We start from the raw sequence: 24,969 nt of genomic DNA on the forward strand, positions 1-24,969 counted from the left end.
AACATAATGTATTATCTTTTCAACGGATGGTCAATATTATTTCTTGGGATGGGAGGGGGGGGGGGGGGGGGGGGGGGGGGGGGGGGGGGGGGGGGGGGGGCGGGTGGGGGGGGGTTGGTCCTCCTTCTCTCTCACCCCAGCTCCTCGGTGCGCGCAGAGAGCCGACGCTTGTTTGATTCCCTTCCAACCTTTCCCGACCACACGATCAGATTGGCTGGCCATATCACTCAGGTAAGGGGCACTGCATGTATACGTTTAGTATATGACATTATGATGGGAACGTACGTGCGTGTTAATGGGGCCAGATGTGAAATAAAAAGGAAATTGGGAAATTAGGAAATTGGGTTCAAATAATTCCCCCGCGAATAACTTGTGGATCGTATTCAGGTGTGGTGCCTGGAGAAGTAGGTAGGCCTATAGGATAAAAGCCCTGTGTCAATAACAGTGATATTTAAGACTACTCGTGCATATTTAGTTCACCTAAAAATGGACCAGTAGTATTTGTACATTGTCACTTAACTTCTGCTGCTTGACTTCAGAGAGTAGGAATCATTATGAAATTACATTAGCCACAGACGAGGGGCGGAGGTTGCAATCAATACTGACACACACAATAGGGTGAGACTACTACTAAACAGCGATTTTATTCCATTGGCAACAATTTGTAAAGTGAAACATATCCGGGTTAATTACGTTTTTATTAGGCTATTATTTAGGGCAGGGTGCTTACAATTCGGCTGTTTTGTTGAAATATTCGCCAAACGAGGGCTCTCTAGGGAGTAGCGCTGCTGCTGCCCGACCGTCTCCTTGGCAGATGTAGGCTACATCGCTAGACTGGTGGGAGTCCTACAGGTAATCACACCTTTAGTTCCCCATGTCAGATCGCTGTTATTTGTAGCGTCAATATCTGTCCAATAGGTATATTAATATATTCTAACTTAAAAAGTGATACACTTTCCACCTTGATATGTCATGTGTTATTGTTTTAGCAGTAGCATTATGTATGCTGTATGCTGCTCAGGGCCGGCCCTATACACCTGGGGGACCTAAGCAGGATAATTTTGGGGCCCTGCTCTGCGGTTGATGGAGTAGTTTTGCAACTGTATGCATTCATAACCCTTATGGTTTTTATCCGTAACTCTTTGAATATGATTAGCCGCAATTATTTTACTACTAATTAAGTATACTCACTGGCTCAGTATAAGTCAATGGCTCATTGACTTAATCACTGGCGCATGTGTCGTTGTTAGTTGGCAACTGGCGCAGAGCGTTCTTTTCCCTCCTGCGCCATGCGTTGGTAAATAAGGGAATGATCTTGCGCCCCAAGGGGCGGATCGGTGAAAGGAGGAGGCGTGTTCTGGCGCAAACGTTCCCTGGTGCTATTTTGCGATACTAGAAACCACTTGCGCCACAAACCAGGAAATCCCTGGTTAAAAGTCAGTGGTGCGTTGTTCAGATGCTATTTTAAGGGCGCATGCATAATGTTGCTTGCGCACCTCGCGCATACACTTTGCTTCTATCATCTACCTAGCCCCACATTCTTGGTAAATTATTTGGGAAAGAACAGCTGATACAGCGGTAATAAGTTGTACTTTTAAATCGATGCATCTGCAATAGGGCTGAACGATTTCAGGAAAAGATTGAATTGCGATTTTTCTGGCAGATATTGCGATTTCGATTTTCTTCACGATTTTCTTCAAATCAAGCTTCAGTACAATATTCACAATGTACAGTCATATTTACAAACATGACATCATACCATTAAAACATTACATGCCATTACTCTAATGTAAGAATGAAAACTAAAGTTAAAAATTAATTTTAAATGTATTTATTAAGAAACATGCATGTAAACTAAAGTCCTTCACCCACTGCAGTTGTTACAAATGAACTAAAAGAGCCATCTTTGACTGTCTTAACTTAAAAAAGTACTACTACTTTTTGGTTGTTTTTTTAAGACAGTCAAAGATGGCTCTTTTAGTTAATTCGTGCATTAGAGTATAACAACAAAGGGAGAGACGTCGGAGAACCCAACGCAGTCTATTCATAATATTGTAATGACCACGGAAGAGGCAGTGAATGAAGTATTGAATAGACAGAGATTTATTAGATAGGCCTACCTAATAAACCGTTGGAACACACAAGACCGGAAACATAGCAACGCCGGTAAACAAACCGCGAGAAGCCCAATCCCTATGAGAGCTCCCCGCGCTACGGCCATCCAGAGGCGCACAGAGTTTTTGTCTGTGATATTATGCATACAAATATTATATTACATACTATTATATTATATATAGAGCTCCGGATGTCGCAAACGGCAACATTCACTTTCTCCTCCATGCTGCAGTTCACCCCGGACTGAACTGCGCTGAGTTTGACGGTTGAACGCTGATTGGCTGTTACGTTACACATGTGACTCAGTGGCCACGCTGTTGAACGCATGTTAACGCTGTTAACCATAGCAACGCCGGTAAACAAACGCTGGTAAACAAACGCCGGTAAACAAACCCCTCAATACAGTCCATGGCAATGTATATTGACGGGGGGACCCATGCATATTAGGAACACAAGCCGATAACGATAATGCATACAATACTGAAAAGAAACGATGTTTATAATGTATTGCGTTGCGTATATCATCATTAAATATCATTAAATAGAACCACATTAAATAGGACTCAGTATTTGAAGTTGTGGAAGAAAACCTTATTCTATGTGTGAATTAGGCCATATGATGTGGCCATAAACTGAGCCATTTGAAGTTTGAAATTCATGTGCGTCTGTCTCATCGGAGACTGCAGACGCGCTGTCAAAATATCAACTCGTCAGATTCAAATGCGCTCATGGCTCTTAAAGGGGATGGGAGCTGGCACTCTCATTGGTTTATTGCACGTTACGCCTAAACCACACCTACGGGTAATTAGGCTACTTCAGACCAACCCTTTTTAGATTTGCGCCAGGCGCAAGAGTCATTTTTTGCGCCAGTAAACTAACGACATCGACGCAGAACCGCCCACAAAGCTACTTGCGCTTGGCGCTTCTCACTTACGTTTCAGACCGTTAAAATAGGACCCTTAGTATTAAAGGTCCCATAGCCTGAAAATCTCACTTTATGAGGTTTTCTAACATAATTATGAGTTCCCCTAGCCTGCTAATGGTGCCCCAGTGGCTAAAACTTGCGTTTGGTGTAAAACGAGCACTAGGTGTTCTGCTCGCCTTTGAAAAAAAGAGAGGCTCAATTTGGAATGTGGTCCCATATGTCATCATAAAGGATCTAAGCTCCTCCCCTTTCTCTGCCTTGCCCTCCTAGAGAATTTGGCCCGCCAATGAGACATGACCATGTGAGCGCCACATGTGTGTGTGTGTGTGATCACACACACTGTAACGCATGTGTTAACTCTTTATGGTTGCTTGAAGTAGGGTAAAACAACGATGTTTTCCGAGGCTAACTTATAGCTAGAGAAGTAGCATAAGACGAGGGAGCACCTTGCATTCCGATTGTGTGTGTAACTGTTACGGAGCGTACAGCTGGTAACCATGACGACATCAGATAAGACAAGACGTACAAGCATTGGCGTGTTTTGCTCCACGTCCTCCTGTCTATATCCAAAAAACTGCCAGATCACTGATCCCTTATAGTTATTTCAGGAGCCGGCAGTTCGTCCGTTTCATTTGTCGATTGAATTGGCTTAGGATGCACTGTATGCTACACTGAGCCGGCCGGCGCTGGAAACCTTAAAAAATTTCAAAAACTTAGAAAATTAGTTCCCTCCCTTCCGCACATAGATGTCGCGTGGGATTGGTTGGTGAGTGTGTGACGCAAGTGTTTTTTTACCCCTCACTCACGTAACTGTGTTAGAGAGAGTGAGAAAGCCACTGGAGAATGTTTTAAACACGAAACCAAGGCAAGTGTCGGCTGCCACTTAAAAAAACGTAAAATACTCGATACTTACGATATAATAATTTTATGTATCTCACACAGCTATTTCAGAGATATATCTAATATATTCGATATATCGCACAGCCCTACCCTGAAGTACATGAACTGTGACATGCTGCCTGCCGCCGGTTGATGCGAGGCACCACTGCCACGAAGCACCACCACCCGGCAGCGGGCAGCGGGCAGCAGGCAGCGCGCCGTTCCGTCTACTTCAGATTAATGTGGAAGTGGAAGAACCAGAGACGTCGGAGAACCCGACGCAGTCGTTTCATAATATCGTTTGGAGGCGCACACAGCTTTTGGCCATGATAATATGTATGATATGTTATAGATATATATGCATTATATGATATTATTTAGATATAGAGCTCCAGGACTGTAACGCAAGTGTTGTACACTTCCTTGTTATTTGGATAACCGAACTGCTGTTGATGTTATGGTGCATAACACGTCGGACTCTCGTCTCTGGTATTTCCACAACGAGACTTTGAATTGGGGGAAAGGAACTTTGGCTTTGACTCCCTGAAGTACATGAACCAAGACATGGAGGAGGAAGGGATTGTTGGCCGCGAATGTCTCCCGCTTGAGCCTCGCCTCCCGCTGCCGAGGGACCACCGCCTCGGCGCTGCAGGAGGTGGTGGTGCCTAAGCGCTGATCGCTGACGAGGCGGTGGTCCCTCGGCAGCGAGGCTCCGGCGGGAGACAATCGCAGTCAACAAACGCGGGCAACAATCCCTTTCTCCTCCATGTTGTGGTTCATTCTACGTCAGACTGATGTGGACGTGGTAGAACCAGAGACGTCGGAGAACCCGACATGGTTGTTTGAGATTCATAATATCTTCTGGAGGCTCACACAGCTTTTGCCCGTGATGATATGATATAGATATCTATGTATAATATGATATTATTTAGATTAAGAACTCCAGGGCTCCCATGTGTTCTAGAATATTTACAGAGCACGGCTAAAGGCTGTGTGCGCCTCGCCATTGTGATGCATCCACTATAAACAGAGCGCATGGTGCCGTGGCTGCAGGCTGCTCAGCGCCACACCCCCACCCTCCTCCTTGACCCGCCTCTCTCCTCCTCATTTGCATTACAGCTACAGACACCGAAACGGCGCATTTGGGGAAAGCTCAATGTGCGACTGGCTTGTAGTGGCTATAATTCTGCACCATGGCTGAATTTCGGGAACATCTTCAAATACTGTGTTTGGGGCCTACTAATATCTATATTAAAACATCCATAAAGTAGCATGCCATGGGACCTTTAAAACATCTTCAATAAAGTTGCTGGAGTCTTGACCCTTTGAACTGCTTTTTCCTTTCACATTTAAAAGAGGTGAAAGTTTAGTATTAGTATTTTGTATTTGTGTTTGTATTTTGATTGATTTTTTAGAAGACATCAAGATAATAATAAATTCCACAACACAAACACTACAACACTATTATAAGTTCAATGAGCCAAAAGTGCAAAAAGCCTATATTACACATTCAAAAGCCCAAAAAATCAACAAAACAATTTACAACCAAGAAAATGCTATGAATAATTAATAAATTAATAATATGTAAGCAAATAATGTAAATAAAAAATAGATTAAAAAGAAAACAAAAAAACATAATCTAACAGCCTAAAAAATCTACAGCTTTCATTTCACCCAGATCCCCTTTCAATCCAAAGGTAGCGAGCTTCGTTTAGCTTCATCATGTACTGCATTGTCATCATTGCGGTTGCCAGTTTGGGATCAGTCAAACCAGCACCTGCACTGAATCAAATATCATGTTCCTTTCTTAATGCCCTCTAAGCAACACCGAGCATTACATTAACAGCATTTGTAGGTCAGTCAGAATCAGGTAATTTTAGGTTATCATGATCAGACCTCTATAGACGTCTACGGGACAGACAGACACAGTCAAAATTCTTAATTCCACCATTGTTTTCTTTTGCTAATATGAGCTGTATGTTTATAATGTTTCCTTTCTTGTTAAGTAAATTGCTTTGTGTAATTGAACAAAAAAAAAAATACATATACTTATATATCTATATAAAAAAATAACATCGCTCTTGGGGGCCGTTTAGTTCGCATATAGGGAGGGACGGATTTGATGCCGCATTTGGATGTCGGTATATTCCGGGCGGGCGGTCGTTATTGAAAAAATAACCATGCTATTTCAGACATTATTTTTGACTATTTGGTGTGCTCATGTATGCATTTGAGATTTCCTTTACTGTTTATGTATATGAGTGCTTGTGTATCACGGTCATGACCCCTGACCCTAACTCACCCCCGCTTAGTCATCGATGAAGTGTTCTCACACATACACACACGCACACGCACACGCACACACACACACACACACACACACACACACACACACACACACACACACACACACAGGTCTCTCGACCCACATGTTTTCAGTCTACCTGTGATATCCTTTAGCAATGTCCTACCCTTATGGAGTCAAGCACCTGCTGAATAAGACTGAGAAGTGTGTTATTTATTTAAATCAGTGCTGATACTTTAGTATGCACACATTGTGCTGCAGTCGACCCACCAAAAACAAAAAGATTTGTTTTTGATTGCCTGGCAAGCATGACATGTCTTACTTCTTTTGAGAAAAACCAAGAAACAAACCATGAGAAATACCCACAGCTCACGAACACCCCCCCCCCCCCCCCCCCCACCCACACACACAGATATTCTTTGTCATCTTGTTTTAAAACAGCATTGCATTATTGAATTTAACTCACTCCCCCGACCCAGGGTTATTTTGGAGACATAAGCTGTGTTTGAAAATCGTTCCCTATCACGGATATAGTGCACTATATAGGGTGCTCGCCATTTTGTAGTGGTGTTCGAATTCTCAGTGTTTAATTCCATGCACTATATAGTGGACTTACAGTTTTTTACAATACAATAAACACAATTTTGATTGTTTTGTTTTGTTTAGCAAAATCCAACACACGAATAGCACAATCACAAACCCAATTAGCAAAACACCTTAGCTCCTTTGCAAAATGAACCACTCTTGTAAAAACTATACACTAACTTATCAAAACCATATTCTTTTACCATATGAAACACACACGTTGCATATGACTTAATTCTGTTTGCACCAGTTACACTCTGCTGTTGAAAACCTTAAACACTTTCGGCTAATTCTGCTTCTAAGTGCATAGAGTAGTATGGGTGAAGCACACAGTGAATTTGCAAAACATTGCTCGGATTTGCACAACTGTAAACACAATGTCTGCGCACACTTTTTGCACACAGTGAACACTAAACACACTTGTATGCATTACTGTAGAAACCACACAGGACACAAGACTAATGCTGTTGACAATGTTATTTATTTTTTTCCATATGCTCAAGGCAACAAGCCAACAAAAAAAACATTTCCCAGTTTTCATGAACATAACATGAACAAAAAAAGAACCCCCCCCAGAGAATCTCATCTACATCACAGGCGATATCCTCATTCGCCAGACAGCGGGGAAAGAATCGCCGTGCATGCCTCATCCACCCCTGTATGGCTGTGGCCTCAACCTGGTCACAGGCCTCCTCCATGGCCTGAACGAGGGCTACCCGAGCCAGGGGGTGCAGATCGTAAACCTTCCACTGCCATGCCGAGAAAAATTCTTCAATTGGGTTAAGAAATGGTGAATATGGTGGCAGGAAAAGGACTGTGAAATTTGGGTGCTGTGTAAACCAGTTCTGAACCAGAGCAGAGCGGTGGAATGAAACATTGTCCCAGGTGACAATGTATTGGATCTGTATGTTATTGATTGTGAGGTTGTATAATCTGTCTAAAAATGAAAGGATGTGAGGGGATTTATACGGACCCATGTTGGCATGGCGGTGGAGGACCCCATTCTGGGTGATTGCCGCGCAAAGGGTGATGTTACCCCCACGTTGCCCCGGGACACTAATAATTGCCCTCTGGCCAATTACATTTCTTCCCCTCCTTCTGACCTTTGAGAGGTTAAACCCCGCCTCGTCTATGTAGATGTACTCATGCTGAATGGCCTCAGCATCCATTTGTAAGACTCTCTAAAATACAGTGAGACAAGATTGTGTAGTTCAGCATAGATTTAGTGTACAGCACATTTACATGTAATAAAAGGTTATGTGTGCAGTATGCAACATCAGAGTGCTAAAGTGAACAATACATACCTCCACATACTCATGCCGCAGCTGTTTGAATCTCTCCGAGTTCCTCTCAAAAGGCACTCGGTACATCTGTTTCATTTGTACCTGATGTGCCTTCAGGATACGAGCTATGGTGGACAGAGAGACCTGATTCACGTTCTGAAAAATGATTTGGTCTTCAATCATTTTGGCCTGGATTTCACGAAGCCTGATGGCATTATTTGCCAAAACCATATTCACAATCTCCCTCTCCTGCAGTGGTGTGAAAATGGGAGCCCTTCCTCCTCGTTGTACTCGACCCTCAATCCTATGTAGAACAAAACACATGTAACCTACTGTAAAATGTCACAGGAAGGGGTATCAAAAGTGCTGATATGGGGTGCATACAGTAAGAAGCTGTAAACAGGTAATTTTTGTACCTGTTTTCCAGTCTGAATGCCCTTATGACAGATGCCACGGTGGGCTGGACTCTCAGTCCAGCCTCCCTCAGCGTCAATCCATGGTTCACAACATGGTCCACAAGAGTTGCGCAAATTTCATTGCTTAAAGTTGGACCTCTTCTCCTTTGAGCTTCACCTCCTCCTGCTTGAAGTCTTCCTCTTCCTCTTCCTCTTCCTCTACCTCTACCTCGGCCTCTACCTCTGGCACGGCCTCTGCCTCCTTCTCCTCCTTCTCCGATTCCCCCTCTCATCCTCACTCTTCCTCTTCCTCTTCCTTCCATTTTGGTTAGGTTTGGTGAACTCACCTGCTGCATTTTTATAGTGCTTAAACCTGATTGGTGTGTCTACAATTAAGCAATCTTGTGTTTGCACACCTGATGGCAGTGTTCAATGAACTGGCTCATAGGTGTGGTAATTTGATGGTCAGTGCTTTAGAATTGCAAGGAAGTGACATCTTGATATACTTCTGTGTCTAATGCATAGACGCGTGTGTTAGTGTTTCAAATCACTGTGTGTATTGTTTTGTACAAAGTGTGAACGGACTCATTGTGCTTACAGTGGTGCAAATCTGGGGCCGAGTTTTGCTCCTTGAGTGTAAGGTTTTGATAATTGGGCAAAACTTTAGATTTTAGTGTTTATTATATCGTAAAAAACTGTAAAATACCCCAAATCTTAGTGAACATACAATGTACCCTACATGTTACTCCCGTATGCCACAATGCAATGTGGTCGTGTTTTTCCGGAGGAGAAGAAGAAGCTGAATAACCGTTAAAACGAATAGGCCTACATTTAATGATGGAGTCTCCGGCATTCGTTTAGAAATGTCAACTATTTATTTGGGATTAAACATAGAAAATGTAACATTCAAAATTAATAAAAAAACCCTTGGTCAAGGAAATGTAACATTCAACCTCAATACAACCTCCAGCTTTCCTCGTGAGTGCCAGGTTTTATTTACATGATTTTTGGCGCATTTGTCTGCGCCACACAAATACCTGGTGCATTTACTGACACAAAGGACGTTTGGAAATGTTAGGCTCAATTTGGAATGTGTTCGGAAGCGTAGTTTCCGAATTCTTGTTTGTTAATTCCCTATATAGTGCACTATATCGTAAACACTATATAGGGAATAGTGAGTGATTGAATAGGTTACAAAGCCGTAACGCTGCCGTAACGGACGCGTTACGGCAGCGTTACGGCTGCAGCACGTCTTGGCCGCGGTCACCGCAGCAGATAGGTTCCACTCTAATCAATGAGACCATTTCCACCGGACGCGGCTGCGGAACGTCTCAGCAGCGCCCAGGAGCGGCTTGCCGTGCCGCAGCGCTATCATTCCGTAGCATTTCTATTTTTGCCGCAAGCCGTTGCTGAACCGGGTCAATTTCAACAGAGCAGATCGAGCAGGGCAGGAAGTGAAAAAGTAAAAGCCATAGAGCATCCGGTCAATTTTCAAAATAAAACACAATACTCAGCTCATGTAGCCTATCACAACTTCACATCAACATTATTACGTCATGACCGGTGGCACCAGGTCAGCAGTCAATCAATCAAAGGGTCTCAGAGGGTCGGCAACATGGACGACGAGACACTCATTGTCGAAGTTCAGCAACATGAAGTCATTTATGTACCAAATCATCCTTTTTATAAGGGCAATGGCCTGAAGGACAAAGCGTGGCATTTAACTGCAGTAGTTTTTGGAGTGGAAGTTGAGTACTTTAGGTTTAGGATTATCGCGTGATCTCATGATCTCGCGTGAATACGGCTGGCTCGCAAGGCAGCGTTGTGCTGCCGTAACGCGCCCGGTGGAAATGCAAGCACGTATGGCAAGCCAACCCCGCCAGAAATCGCCATTGTAGCAGGTTCACAGAGCGCTTGGACACCAGGTTTGCTTTTTCCAACAGAAAAGTCATTTTATTTCGAACGCTAAGTCCAACAAAACATAATTCCTTGGATGTAAATCACAACTCCGCTCCAAGCGGTCACAGGATGCATTCCAGGCGATCTCTGGTGGCGATCGCCCCTGCCTCTCTCTCTCTGCTCCCCGGTTCTCCCACTAACCACAAAGCAGGCACATATATACAAACATTCCTGATTGGCCTGACCCCTGCTCGCACTCAGGTCCAACCCCCCCCCCCCCCCAGCCAATCCGGTGCGCTCCCAACCTGCCCATACTCCCCCTGCAGGCCAGACGTCACACGTCCCCCCACAGCCATCATTTAGTCGCGTATCACCTTCATTACGCCGTAAAAAACGCCGTAAAATGTGGAAAAACTGCGTATTTTACGCCGTCATGTGCAAAAAAACGTCGCTTTTTACGCCGCAATTAAGCCTTTCAAGAACGCGCGTAAAAAGCGCCGCTTTGAACATCAAACCGTGCGTAAAATACGCTGCGTTTGTGCGCATCACAACGGCGTAAAATACCGCGTTTCTCTATTATGCTAATAATCTCCGCCCTTCTTTTCTCTCAGCCAATGCATTTGAAGTGTTTGCGCCCAATCGCTGAACAAGACAAGCAGACCAAATCAGTTCAGCCAGCACAGATCTGCTTTGAGGAGATCTCCTCTCATTTGTTGTTAGTTGTAGCGTCATATAGATATATATTAGTAAATCCAGTTACAACAGAGTGGTCACCGTGGCCGTGGCTCAATCGATAGAGACGCTTTCTCTGTAGGAAAGAGGTTGTTTTAAAAAATAAATAAAAACACATATAAAGACGTTTCAAACGTTCCATCAAGTCTCTTTTATTCTACAATGGCCAGCTTTATTGTTTCCCATGGGAGCCGGCGACTTAGTCTGCGAGTGGACGATCTGAAACTAAATCGGAAACTAGATTTCTTCTTTGAAGGTTGTGCTCCACACAGAACCTCCTCACCGTCATAACGGAGCACTTCGGGGCACCTGGGCCCCGTTTCCCGAAAGCATCTTTAGCCTAAGTGGATCGAGTGGGTCGTAAGAGCATCGTACAGTTTTCACAACGTTTCCCGAAAGCATCTTTGGTAACGAACGCCTTAAAAACGCTCACGAGTCACGAGTAGCTAACGAGTGCTCCAGGGTACTCGTAGGACGCTAAGAGCCTCGTTAGCCTACTATAGCCTAAGTGGCGTAGCCAGCGGACATTCCTAGTATTGGATGCGTTTTATTATAACACATTGGTAATGGTGTATCACGTGCGTCTGAGCCTAATGTGGGCCATTATGTTCTTAGTTTGAGAGACAGTCCAGGAAATGTTTGAGCAGGCAGGGCACTTAAAATGTGTGAGAGAAAGTGGGGGGGATTTGTGCAGACTGACATAGGCTACTCATAAAACGTAGCATAAAATAATGTAAAAAAAAAAAAGAATTATATTGTTTTATAAAAAACAAGCAAAGGAGCAGGCAAAAGGCTGGGATATGGTGGGGATTGGTCACGTTGACGGGAATGTTTAGTGACATGTGGGAGGGTGGAGGGGGTTAAAAAAAAGTCTCAATCACTCTTCGACGTGCATGAAAACCAGCCGCGTAGTTATGAGGGAGGCCGTCCTCCCGATCTTCCTCGTCGTCATCGTCCTCAAGGTCCTCCGGTTCAACCAAAGCTACTCCAGCCTTAGCTGCAATGTTGTGCAACATAGCTGTCACACATATCACAGCGCATGACTTGGCCGGCGAAAACTGGAGCCCTCCGCTGGACTTGTGAAGGCATCTAAAGCGCAACTTCCACCTCCCGATTGTGCGCTCAGGATTAGGACTGCCCTCCTCAAAGTGACCAATGACCTTCTGCTATCCTCTGACGCTGGCTCCCTAAATATCCTCATCCTCCTTGACCTCAGTGCTGCCTTTGACACAATCAATCACTCCATTCTCCTCTCCCGTCTCCAATCCACCCTTGGCATCACTGGCACCGCCCTCTCCTGGCTTGGATCCTATCTCTCCGACAGATATCAATTCATCGCCATCAACAACTGTCAATCAGCCACTACTCCTCTCATCCACGGTGTCCCCCAGGGTTCTGTGCTTGGTCCACTCCTCTTCATTCTGTACATGATTCCTCTTGGTCAGATCCTTCGTCACCATGGACTCCGGTTCCATTGTTACGCCGATGACACACAGCTTTACCTCCCCTCCAAAACCATCAGTCCTTCCTCCCTCTCAACCCTCTCCAACTGTTTGACTGACATCAAGACCTGGATGCAAAACAGCTTTCTCAAACTCAACTCCAACAAATCCGAAATCCTCATAATTGGTCCTGACACCCTCACTCACTCCACTCTGAACTTCACCCTTAACATTGACGGCTCCACCATCACCCCTCCACCAAAATCCGTAACCTTGGAGTTATCCTGGACCCCACTCTCTCCTTCCTCCCCCATGTTAACCATATTACCAAAACTGCCTTTTTCCACCTCCGAAACATCGTCCGCCTCCGCCCCAACCTGTCAACTACCGCTGCTGCGACACTCATCCACGCTTTCATTTCATCCAGGCTTGACTACTGCAATGGTCTTCTCTACGGCACCACCAACAAAGTCCTCAAAAAACTTCAATATGTCCAGAACTCAGCTGCACGCCTCCTCACTGGTACCCGCTCCAGAGAACACATCACACCTGTCCTCCGTGAACTCCATTGGCTTCCAATTAAACACAGAATCAACTACAAAATCTTACTCATCACCTACAAGGCCCTCAACAGCCTAGCCCCCCCCTACCTTGCCGACCTCCTCCATCACCACGCCCCCTCCCGATTCCTCAGGTCCAATTCTGCCAACCTGCTACAAGTTCCACGGACTGAGCAACGGACTTGGGGTGATCGGGCCTTCTCAGTTGCTGCCCCCACCCTTTGGAATTCACTCCCCTCCCACATCAAAGTCTCTCCAACCCTCTCTTCTTTCAAATCTGCCCTCAAAACATACCTTTTCACACTAGCTTTCCCCACCTAACTCCCACCTTATTCTTCATGTTTAACCTCTGTTTTTATTTTACTCCTAGTCTGTCTTACATAGTTTTGATAGGCCAATATGTAAAGCGTCTTAGAGTACCATATTAAGCGCTATATAAATTTCATTTATTATTATTATTATTATTATATATGTCGGCCTAGGCTTAATCAATTGTGTTTTAATATCTTTAGCATTCATATTATTGCAATCTATTCTTTTCATAGGCTACTCTGCGGTTGGCCTTGATGGGGAGATATTTTAACCCTTTTTAACCCCATTTTCCTCCGACATTCCTGCGTCTCCCCCTGCGTCATAGCCCGTTTCAGCACCATGTCAGTGGACAGGTACAATCATAAGATCGTCTTGAGTGCAGCGAATGCGCGTTCACGTTAAGAGGAGTTTCGGGAAACGCTCCAAAGAAATTATCGATGGTTCGAAAGCTCCCTCTTTCGAACCATCTTACGAGCGAAGATCCATCGATATCAGGAAACAGGGCCCAGATTGCTTTAGAGCGGCTCTGATCGCGTCGTGTGTCTTTCCAGTGTCAAATAGTTCAAGAATAAAATCACCATAAGGTTCAAGTGCGGCCATAACTAAGGCTTAATATAATTAGACAGTCTATTGCTGGTTTAGGTGGTTGGCTTATGTAGCCTATAACTATACATGTATCTATTTTTGTTTTTGTTTTTCTGTTTCGGGTTTAAAAAACCAACACACAAAACAAACAAATCAAATGCCGTTCATTTGTTTATTCCATTTGCCCTTTTTTTAGTTTCAAACCAAAATCAGAAAAACCAAAAAACAATCCGGTTAATTGTTTTTTCTGATTTTGTTTTAAATCAGAATATTCAAAGAACGAACCATACACGGATTCTCCTACCTCCTATATTCTATCACTTTACTGACACACACAATGTGTGGCAGTAAAGTGACAGGATCATTCCATAAACAAAAATTTCCATATAACTAATTTAATTTAGGATAGTCATTGCACAGCTGTAACCAAGTATTCTCATTATAGCCTAGTTATATCCTAGTTTTGCATATTTATACATTGTATCCTATTTTCAAATTTCATGTGGTATCTGTATTTTTATGTAGGCTACAGCATCTGTATTTTAAATTTAGCTTATATCTTCTTTTTACATTGTACCTTTTGCTCAGGTGGTCGCTGTATTAGCCTACTGTATAGGCTGTCTGTATTTGTGTAAGAGTTATTTGTATTGTGTAACCTGCTGGATTATGAAAGTTAGTTTGGGGTAAATAAAGTGTCTGTCTGTCTGTCTGGGGGAAAATGCCATGAAAAATGTACACACGGTGCGTTCAGGATTAGGACTGATACAGCATATGTCGGCCTAGGCCTAATCAATCGTGTTTTAATATTTGAAGCATTCATATTAGTCTATTGTTTTTGTAGGCTACTCTGCTGTTGGCCTTGATGGGGAGATATTTTTTTGCTGCCATGCACAAATAGTTGAATCCAACAACATTCCTGTGTCTCCCCCTCCTACAGATCCCATTTAAGCACCGTGTCAGTAGACTGTTACAAGCCTCTCTAACGTTGTTAGAGCAGTGCACGCGCGTTCATGTTAAGAGGAGTTTTGGGAAAAACTGAAATTTTTTAGGCTACTTGGCTCCCCAGTTCATCAGTGTCTCTCTCTATGGCTCCCTCTCACTCCTTTCCACTGTGTATTTATATCGATTGAACAAGAGAGGATGTAACGATAACTGCACGAAAATAAAGGCTCAATGGCTATAATAATTTCAATATAATTAACTTATAAAGCGTGTTACAAGACACCGAGATGATCTGGCTGGCTGACAAAAAAGGCACTGAATTTGGAACTTATAACACAGGAAGTCTGGCTTGCGGACTAAAAAGCATTGCGATCATAAAAGCGTGACCATCTGACAATAAATAGATTCGATCCAACAACCTCTTGCCTACAGAGCAAACGTCTTTATCGATTGTGCCACAGTGACCACACTTTTGTGACTGGATTTACTAATATATATCTATATGACGCTACAACTAACAACAAATGAGAGGAGAACTCCTCAAAGCAGATCTGGGCTGAACTGATTTGGTCTGCTTGTCTTGTTCAGCGATTGGGCGCAAACACTTCAAATGCATTGGCTGAGAGAAAAGAAGGGCGGAGATTATTAGCATACTAGAGAGACGCCGTATTTTACGTCGTTGTGATGTGCACAAACGCAGCGTATTTTACGCGTGGTTTGATGTTAAAAACTGCGCTTTTTACGCGCGCTCTTGAAAGGCTTAATTGCGGCGTAAAAAGCGGCGCTTTTTTGATTATGAAGGCGTAAAATACCCTGTTTTTCTACATTTTACAGCGTTTTTTACGGCGTAATGAAGGTGATACGCGACTAAATGATGGCGTTTTCTGGCGGGGATGGCTTGCCATAAGCAGGGCAGAGTCACAGCCGTTCCATGCCGCAGCCATAACGCAGCCGTAACGCGTGCGGTGGAATCCCGGCGTTACACAGCTACAGATGCCAGAAGGGAACTACTTCAATTGGTTTGGGACTGGTGACGTGAGGGTAAATGATTGCTGGTTCAAGCTTCCTCACCTGGCCGAGACTGAGGCCACGTTTATACGTAGCAGGGTATTTATAGAAACAAATATCCCCCCCCCTCCGTTTTCAAAAATAACATTGTGCACACAGCATCGTTTTCAAAAAAGTTGTAGTTTACATCAAAACGCATGAATACGCCGTCGAGCGCCATTATAACTATGCCAAACCTATGGGAGGCAGTGTAGTAGAGCTTAGATCGGGCCCAGAAAATCAAGCCCGACCCGGCCCGAGCCCGTGCACGTTCTGTCCAAGCCCGGCCCGACCCGACACATTAACTGTAATTATGAGCCCGAGCCCGATTTCAACCCGATTTTTTTTTTTAATACATATGTAACTTTGTACACATCTGTTACTAGGCCCACTCTGCTAAATATATATGTATGGGATAATGTATATAACGCCGGTCATTATCGGGAAAATAAGCCCCAACAGGGTGAACAGTACACCGACCGACGCGCAGCGAAGGTGTCTTGCTCCGCCCTGAAGGGGCTTATTTTCGACAATGACCGGCGACGTTCTTTACATTATCCCGCTTATTACACGGCTACTTGCCAAAACAAGAAAATAACTTCACATTGTGTGTCTTTTTCACAATTTATTCGTTACCAGCATTCTTAGTGTTGATCAGCAGAGAAATAATTTGTCCACAAAGACGGTGACGTCGCTTAGCAATGGAAGACGCTGGGCTTAACAAGTCACCGGACTACTACCCATGCAAGTGAACGGAGCGTTCCACGGCACTGAGAAGACCCGTGTAATAAAGGCCTATAATATTTCTGTTTATGGCATAGATTTCTCCTCAGATTAGGCCAATAAACCAATGATAAAAAAAAAAAAAAAATCGTCGATCAAAGGCCCGGCCCGAGGATAGTGGTGGGAAATATTGGCCGGGTCGGGTCAGGTCGGGCTCGGGCTCGGGCAGAGAATCTAAATTCTAGTAGGGAGAAGGATAAAGCCATGCAAGCCAATCAGAATCCTCAGAATCAACAACAATGAATAACACGAGCGTCTTCCTGTAACAAACAAACTGTAAACATAGGGCACTCATATGACGTTAAGCATTTCCTGGCGCCTAATGTGACGCTTCAGAACCTAAAAACCTGTTTCTCCCCGTTGACACGACAACACATAACCGGCGTTTTCAGAAATCTCCACTTTGGCCGGAATTCTTAGAAATTATCGTTTTCTGTGACAAAAACTGTGTTTTCGTGTAAATGAGAGGCTAAACCGCGAGGAAATTTCTTTCCCGTTTATACGAAGGGAATTCCCTTTGTGTAAACGGGGCCTGATTGGACTCGGGGGCTGGATGAGGCTGCACACCTGTTGAACATTGAGTAAACAGTGTGCACAGGTTAATCCGGGGGCCTCTAAGGATTCTCTTTTTTTGCATAGGGAATTTCCTTTCCTTTCCTACCTATCTGTTATTTTAGTTTATTGTCTGACAATGTTTCTATGTTAGGCACTTTCAGTCTGCCTCGTGTATGAAAAGTGCTATCTTACTACGATAATAGCAGGCCTGTCGCTCCAGTTACCCAAGTTGGTCATGCCATGTGCCCATGTGCCAAGCAGCCCGCAGCTCACACACACACACACAGCACGCGCAAACGCATACATATGCCGCAAGCACGCGCATACACACCGCATACACACAACGCACATACACGCACAAATATACATGGAAACGCACACACACACGCGCACACACTGCACGTCAAGACAAAGGCAGCGACACTCGCAGAGGTAAGACGTCATGTTTTTAAACATAAGGACTCCGCCATCGACACACGCGCAGTTTAGAACACAAACACACACGCACACAACGCAGCAACACTCGACCAGGTAAGCCGTTAGGTTTTTGAACATAAAGGCTCCACCATCAACACACACGCAGGTAAGAACACACACGCACGCGCACACACCGCAGCGACACTCGCCCTTAAGGGGAACTAAGCAACTTTTTGTGCTTATAACAGGTCAAGAGTCATTGTTGTGATGTTTCTATAAGACTTTATTGGTCGATTGTTCGCTGTTTCGACTTCCCCTAGCCTAGCACATCTAGGCGGAGAAAGGGAATATGCATGTTTCCCGCCGCCCACTCTTGCAGGAGTCTCGGGTCTCGCAAAGTACAGACCTACAAACACGGAACCGCCTCGATATAAACACAAGTAGTGAAGGGATTGTTACATTCATCATGGAGCAGCCGATTAAAAAGAGACAGAGAAACCCAATGACTGAGTAACAGAAGAAGCGAAAAGGGACCGACAGAGAGTCCAGACCATTGGGCGAGCTTCTCAGGAATAGCGTGAACAGAGAGAAAAAGAAGACTGCAAAACGGATGCCTACTTGGCCGTATTGCTCTTGAAATTGTAAGTACCCTTGCGTGAACTTTGTCCTCTTTGTATTGTGGCTGACCCCTTGTTTGCTCGACCGTTTAGTTGTGAGCCCTGTATGTTTCTAGCTTGCTTGCTGGCGTGTTCGCAAACAAGCACGTTGGTTTTCATGGTTGTTTTGCTGTTCGTCTGTCTCGTTCCCCAGATACAGGCTAAATCCTCGAATCCAGGTTCTTGTTTATTTAGATCACTAGACCGCTATTCTAAGCCTCCGATTTTTCGTGTGTGTAGCACCATATCTTGGATATGTCCGGCTGGCCATATAATGCAGTACCCTGCACGAGAGCTGCTAGTTAGCACATATTTGTCGGTAAAAGAACTGTTACGATACGTGAACCTCCATTATAGCTATAGCTACGTTATACATTTGGTGTGGTTCCCCGCTTGTAAACATGTTTGTAAAAAGATTGCTTTGTATTTTTTCTTAGTAACAAGCGTTGTTATGAGGCTTGAGGCTTGATGACCCGAGACGGCTTGGCCTGCCTGCCCCGGTACAGCCACCACCCACATCCGAACTTGTGCGGGTACAAGTGTCACGAGGAAATCCAGAGAACCCTCAAGAAGATGTTACACGTTAGCCGTAAGGCAAAAAACAAACCATGAAGAACTGTCACTTGCATTTCTTTCAATATCCAAAAATAAATATTTTTCGAACCAAAGTGTGTATTATTGAACAAATGATAGGTGGTGCAAGCATCTGTTATTTAAAAGAATGGAAACATTTTGAAACCATATACAATATTATTTATTTACAATGTTTATTCGCAAGCATTTACACATAAACATAAATGTGTCCCTAATCTTCCAAACACAGCATCTGCCTATGACAACTCTCCTGCGGGGACTAGCGACAGCATATTTTTTCAATCTCTGAATCCATTTCCCTGTAATTCCGTACACAAGTGAGGTATTTGAGCAACTACATAAATGTATTATCACTGCGCAAATTGTTCATGCTATCATTATGTATTATGTTGGCCAACACTCTTACACTGATCGTTCTGTTCAACAACCAAAGATAAAACAATTCTAATCTAGGATATAAAATCTCCCCGTCAACTATGAAAAAGGATGCATTTATTGTAACATATACACCCTTTCAAAATGTATAATCTTGTCTACTCTTTATGAACATCTACCCCGGACATTGCTCCACGCATTCAACGTTTTTTTTGAAAACAAATGCACCTGGCTAGTGGATGGGGAAGGGTCGTCAACGAGTTGTTAAGACAGTGTTGTAAAATATTTCCTCCGAAGCAGTAGGGGAAGCTCAATGCGAGCGCAAACCAGGAAAACAGCGAAGAAGTGGCCAAAGTTGCATAGTTCCCCTTTAAGCCCTGCCAGGACAGCGTCTAGACATCATCCGAGACCAGGGGCGTAGCCAGGACATTATTACTGTGGTGGCCAGCTCCGGCCAGTCTTATATTTGGGGTTAGGGTTAGGGTTAGGGTTGCTTGCTTGCTGGGGTGTTAGCGTACTCGCTACCAAACGTTGGTTTTCATGGTTGTTTTGCTGTTCGTCTGTCTCGTCCCCCAGATACAGGCTAAATCACAGCAGATCTATGGGCCGATAGTAATTTGGTTGATTCTGATACAAAGTCGCCAATGGAAACAAAGTAGTTCCTATTTTGTAGGTAGGACCTGAACCAATTTAAGACTGTGCCTGAAAGCCCCACCCAGTTTTCTAACCTGTCCAAAAGTATTGTGTGGTCTACAGTGTTGAATGCAGCACTGAGGTCTAGTGGCATTAGTATTGAGGTTTTGCCAGAGTCTGGTTTAAGGCGGATGTCATTTACAACTTTAATAAGGGCGGTCTTAGCGCTGTGCAGGGGTCGAAATCCTGATTGGAAGGTGTCATAGCAACCAGTTGATGCCAGGAAGTGATTTAGTTGCTGGAGGAAAACTTTCTCAATGATTTTACTTATGAAGGGTAGATTTGATATTGTTCTGTAATTGTTAATAATAGAGGCATCTAGGCTCAGCTTTTTTAAAAGGAGTTTAATAACTGCAGTTTTCAAAGCTTTTGGGAAATTGCCTGACTAGAGAGAGTTGTTAACTATCAGCAATATGTCTATTGCTATGCAGTCGAAAACATTCTTAAAGAGGTTGGTAGGTAAAGTATCAAGGCAACAGGTGGATGGCTTTAGTTGTGTCACAGTTTCCACAAGAGTTTTAGAGTCTATAACATTAAAGCTTGCCATCCTCGCCACGTTACTTTTGCCTGAACAGGGTGGTAGTCTTTTATTCGTCATTTGTGCATAAACCAGACAGTCCAAACACATAGGAATTATTGTGCAGGGCTTCCCAAGTCATGTACAATATCGAGAGAGAGAGAGAGAGAGAGAGAGAGAGAGAGAGAGAGAGAGAGAGAGAGAGAGAGAGAGAGAGAGAGAGAGAGAGAGAGAGAGAGAGAGAGAGAGAGAGAGAGCAGTGGATGAGCTACCAGGGAAGTAGAGCTTATTGGTGCAGAGACCCGAAAAACACATGGACAATGCTCTGGTAACTTATGCCAAGCCAGTGGATGGATCAACTTGGCATTGAGTAATATATATCACTGATACTCAATTCTCTCCAAAGTTCAATTCGCAAAGTAATGCTAAATAAACGTGTCATACATTGTCATTTGAACTTCGTATGCATTCATATTTATTATTCCGGGACACAGACCATCGAAAATTAATTTAGATGAGCAAGAAATGAAATGCCAACATAGAGAGAGAGCAGCACAATACATAGTAATAATAAAAAAGGACAAATTGCATGTTGTGCATTGCATTTCAGAGAGCTCCACAGTAGATAGTGATTAAAAATATATATACTTACACCGGAAAAAGGTTTTTAAGCCATACTTCATCTGATTATTATTTTGTAATTCAATGTCAATAAACATTTTTTGTTTTATTTTTAAAAAAAATTGTTATTTAAATATACTGTGAAATATAGATATTTTTAATTAGGAGCTCAATTAAGAAATATCCATTTTGACAAATGTAAAATTTGAAGGTTGTGTATTCAACTGATTAATAATTTTGTCATTCAATCCAAATAAACATTTTTTGTTTTCTTCCTAAAACACTGTTATATTTGATTAGGAGCTCAATTTAGAAATATTTGTTTAGACAAATGTACAATTTCAAGGTTACGTACCAGCCTGCGCATGCGCATTAAATACAAAGACGCTTACGACTACTGGACCAAACCGCAGTGTTGCCAACTTAGCGATTTTGTCGCTATATTTAGCTACTTTTCAGACCCCTTTGGCGACTTTTTTTCAAAACAGCGACAAGCGACAAATCTAGCTCCTTTTTCAGCTGCTATTGGTGACTTTTGGCGACTTTTTGAGGTGAAAGCACTATAGCTATTACCTCTTCACAACGAGCACCGGGTGCCTGCGCGGCCCCTCCCCCGTCTCAACGCATTTACAGGCAGCTCATGGTAAAAAGCAAACTCAGGAACCGGATGTCCTTGCAGACCTTAAACTCCATCCTATACATCCGATATGGATTAAAGCTGTCAGGTGATGCTTGCTTTGAGCACCAGCTGCCTGATCATGTTTTGAAGCTTTTTGGAACATCAGCTGCTTATTCATTCAAGGTAGCACCTACAGCTGAACCTGCAGTTGAGAGCCTTGACCAGAGTGACGATGACTCACTGGTTCTGTGAGCTAGCACAGCCTGTCTGTGTCTGGAGGGAGATCGGGAGTAGGCCTAACTCTGCCACAAAAATATGTTATGTTTAAAAATGTTCATGTTTAAATGAGAAACAATTGTTTGATTAAATTTTAATCTTTTTGATTGGATAAAACCAATTATTTCTGATAGATATTTCTTAAATGAGAAACAATTGTTTGATTCGATTTTTATCTTTTAAATTGGATAAAACAAATTATATCGGACGAATATTATGACTTAAATGAGAAACAATTGTTTGATTAAATTTTAATCTTTTTGATTGGATAAAACAAATTATTTCTGATAGATATTTCTTAAATGAGAAACAATTGTTGGAGTGAATCAATATTTTTTTTGTTTAGGATTTAACATACGATTTAAATGTATTAACTTCATTCAAAGAATAGAATTATACTTGGTGCCAAGTTGTATTATTTTGTTTTTATGAACATAGGAAATATTGTTTGAGGCAAGCTATATATTTGTCATTGGCTCAAGTTATGTAATATAGATGTGAACCATTACCCTACATTTTTTTAATTGGTTAAATCAGTGGTTTTCAAACTGTGGGGCGCGCCCCCCCTGGGGGGCGCCAGAGTTCTTCAGGGGGGGCGCGACATGAGAAAATAATAAACCCGAAAAAAAAACCTGAAAGTCAATGATTCAAATCATCAGTCGTACTTCAACTGTATAAGTAACATAACTAAATCAAACCATTTAACAAATCGACACACTTGTATCTTCAATAATATCTAAACAGAATTTCAATATCATTTAAAATTTCTTCAGAATCAGTTTTAGTATACCGCTTCGTTTTCAGCTGTTTTCATTGAAGACGTCAGCCCATTCTGATACACCTACTTCTAGACATCGTAACTCATTAATTTGTCAACCGATTAACATCGTTCAAACCATTAAACAAATCTACACACTTGTATCTTCAATACTATCTAAACGGCATTTTGATAGCATTTATACTTTTTTCAGAATCACCGTTTTAGTTTCAAACATCGTTTTCAGTTGCTTATAATAATTTAGGTCACCATAGCAACGCCGGTAAACAAACCCCGCCGAATAGTCGAATCTCTGGACTGAAAAGGCAGAACTGATTAGACTCAGAAAGTTCAGAGTCGGGGACCCTGAATGAATCTGTGTAAACTGGCAGTTTACACAGATTAAGATGTTCAAATGTATTTAAAAAAGGTTAAGCTAAAACATGCTTAGATAAAGTTGTTAAATTGTGTTAGAAATGTGTTTAAAAACGCACAAAGATGTTGTAATGTTTCAGAAATATGTTTCAAAAATATGTTTCAAATGTTTCAAAAATATGTTACAAATGTTTTAAAATTATGATCAGAGATGTTTAAAATGTGTAAAATAATTAAGATGGCTTTCAAAACACAGGTATTTAGAAAAAAAATGTTTGGGGGGGGGGGGCCTCAGCTGAAATTTTTTCTCAGAGGGGGGGCTCACTCTCTCACACTTTGAAAACCCCTGGGTTAAATTAAAGACTTTTTCCAGTGTATTAAATTAAATTGAATTCAGCAGTGCAACCATACTGTATAACGACATGTAGCAGCGTTATTGCACGTAGGCAGTGGGGGTTGGGTGGTCAGTAGGGATGGGCAAAATGATTCTTTTCCGGGAACTAGTTCTTTCAGTTCAGTTCACTATAACGATTCGTTTATTTGATTCGTTCGTTTTGATTCGTTCGTTACGTCAGATTACATCTTAAAAAAAATAAAAAATAAAAAAACCTTTTTTTTATAATTTTTTTTTAATTGGTCATGGGTCCGGATATTACCGTCAAGACCCCAGTCCGCCGTTTGGAGATGCCTGCTATTTAGTATGTCGAACGTCCCACCAATATTTATACCACTTGCTTACTCTCTATATTTCATTCATGGTTTTACATTAATAATTTTATTTTACTTTACATTTAATTCTTCATTGTTCAGGCATTACAGAACTTTCATGGTCATAAATAAAAAATACGAACTGCAGTTTAATTTCTTTGTTTGTTCTTAAATTGACGTAGAATGGAGCAAAGACTCCTGGGATTGGGAAATGCGTTTATCCAATAAACAGATGGAGGTCAAGTCTATTTTCGAAAAAATGTAGGGGGATATATGAGTCGAATGGTATGACCCAAGATACGTCAGACAGAGAAAGCGCGCATATTCGACGGTACCGCCTTGTCATTGGTTTACCCAGGTGCCATTCCAACATCATTGCTACCTCTCATTGGCTGAATCTTTGAGAAAGTTGTAGACTCAATCAATGGAAGTCGCGGGGAGACGGAGCTCTGTTCGTTTGTATATTTTATTTACGTGACCATATGTTTGGTTTATGTTAAAAAAAAGAATCAAAGAACCAGTTCTTCTTGTTTTGGGGAACCAGTTCTTGTCGTTCACGTTCGGGATTCGTTCGTTGTAACGAATCAGTCGCGACCGACACATCCCTAGTGGTCAGTGATATTGCACATTTTCTTCAGATGTTCTCTGTTAATGCCATCAGTCGCACTGTGGCAAGGAAGAAGCTGTTGAAGAATCTTGTTGTGTGTGTGATGACACTGTCCGTTCCACTGTGTCTGAGGCTGTATTTGCATTGTTTGTTATTGAGTAGAGGGTGAGCTGGGAGGGAGTCTCTAATGATTCTCACTGCCCTTTTCTGACAGCGCTGACTGTAAATAAAGTCCATGGAGGGAAGTGTGGTCCCAGTAATCCTTTCTGCAGTCTTTATGACCCTTTGGAGTGACCTCCTCTCTGCCTGTGTGGTATTCCTGTACCAGACAGTGATACCTGAAGTGAGAATGCTCTCTACAAGTCCACTGTAGGCCAGGGTGAGAGGACGCTGGTTTAGTCCCGATTTCC

General features: G+C 42.8%; 1 protein-coding gene across 2 annotated transcripts in view; it reads left to right on the forward strand.

Moving 5' to 3' along the window:
* Positions 1-115: 115 nt before the first annotated feature.
* The window catches only part of LOC115532782 (calcitonin gene-related peptide type 1 receptor), a 48,765-nt gene continuing 23,911 nt past the window's right edge, over positions 116-24,969 (forward strand). For both annotated transcript variants that reach the window (XM_030342662.1, XM_030342663.1), the window contains exon 1: positions 116-231. The gene's annotated coding sequence lies outside the window, so the exon portion shown is untranslated. The remainder of the gene's footprint in view (positions 232-24,969) is intronic.

This window comes from Gadus morhua, chromosome 20 (assembly GCF_902167405.1).
Source record: "Gadus morhua chromosome 20, gadMor3.0, whole genome shotgun sequence".
Taxonomy (NCBI): domain Eukaryota; kingdom Metazoa; phylum Chordata; class Actinopteri; order Gadiformes; family Gadidae; genus Gadus; species Gadus morhua.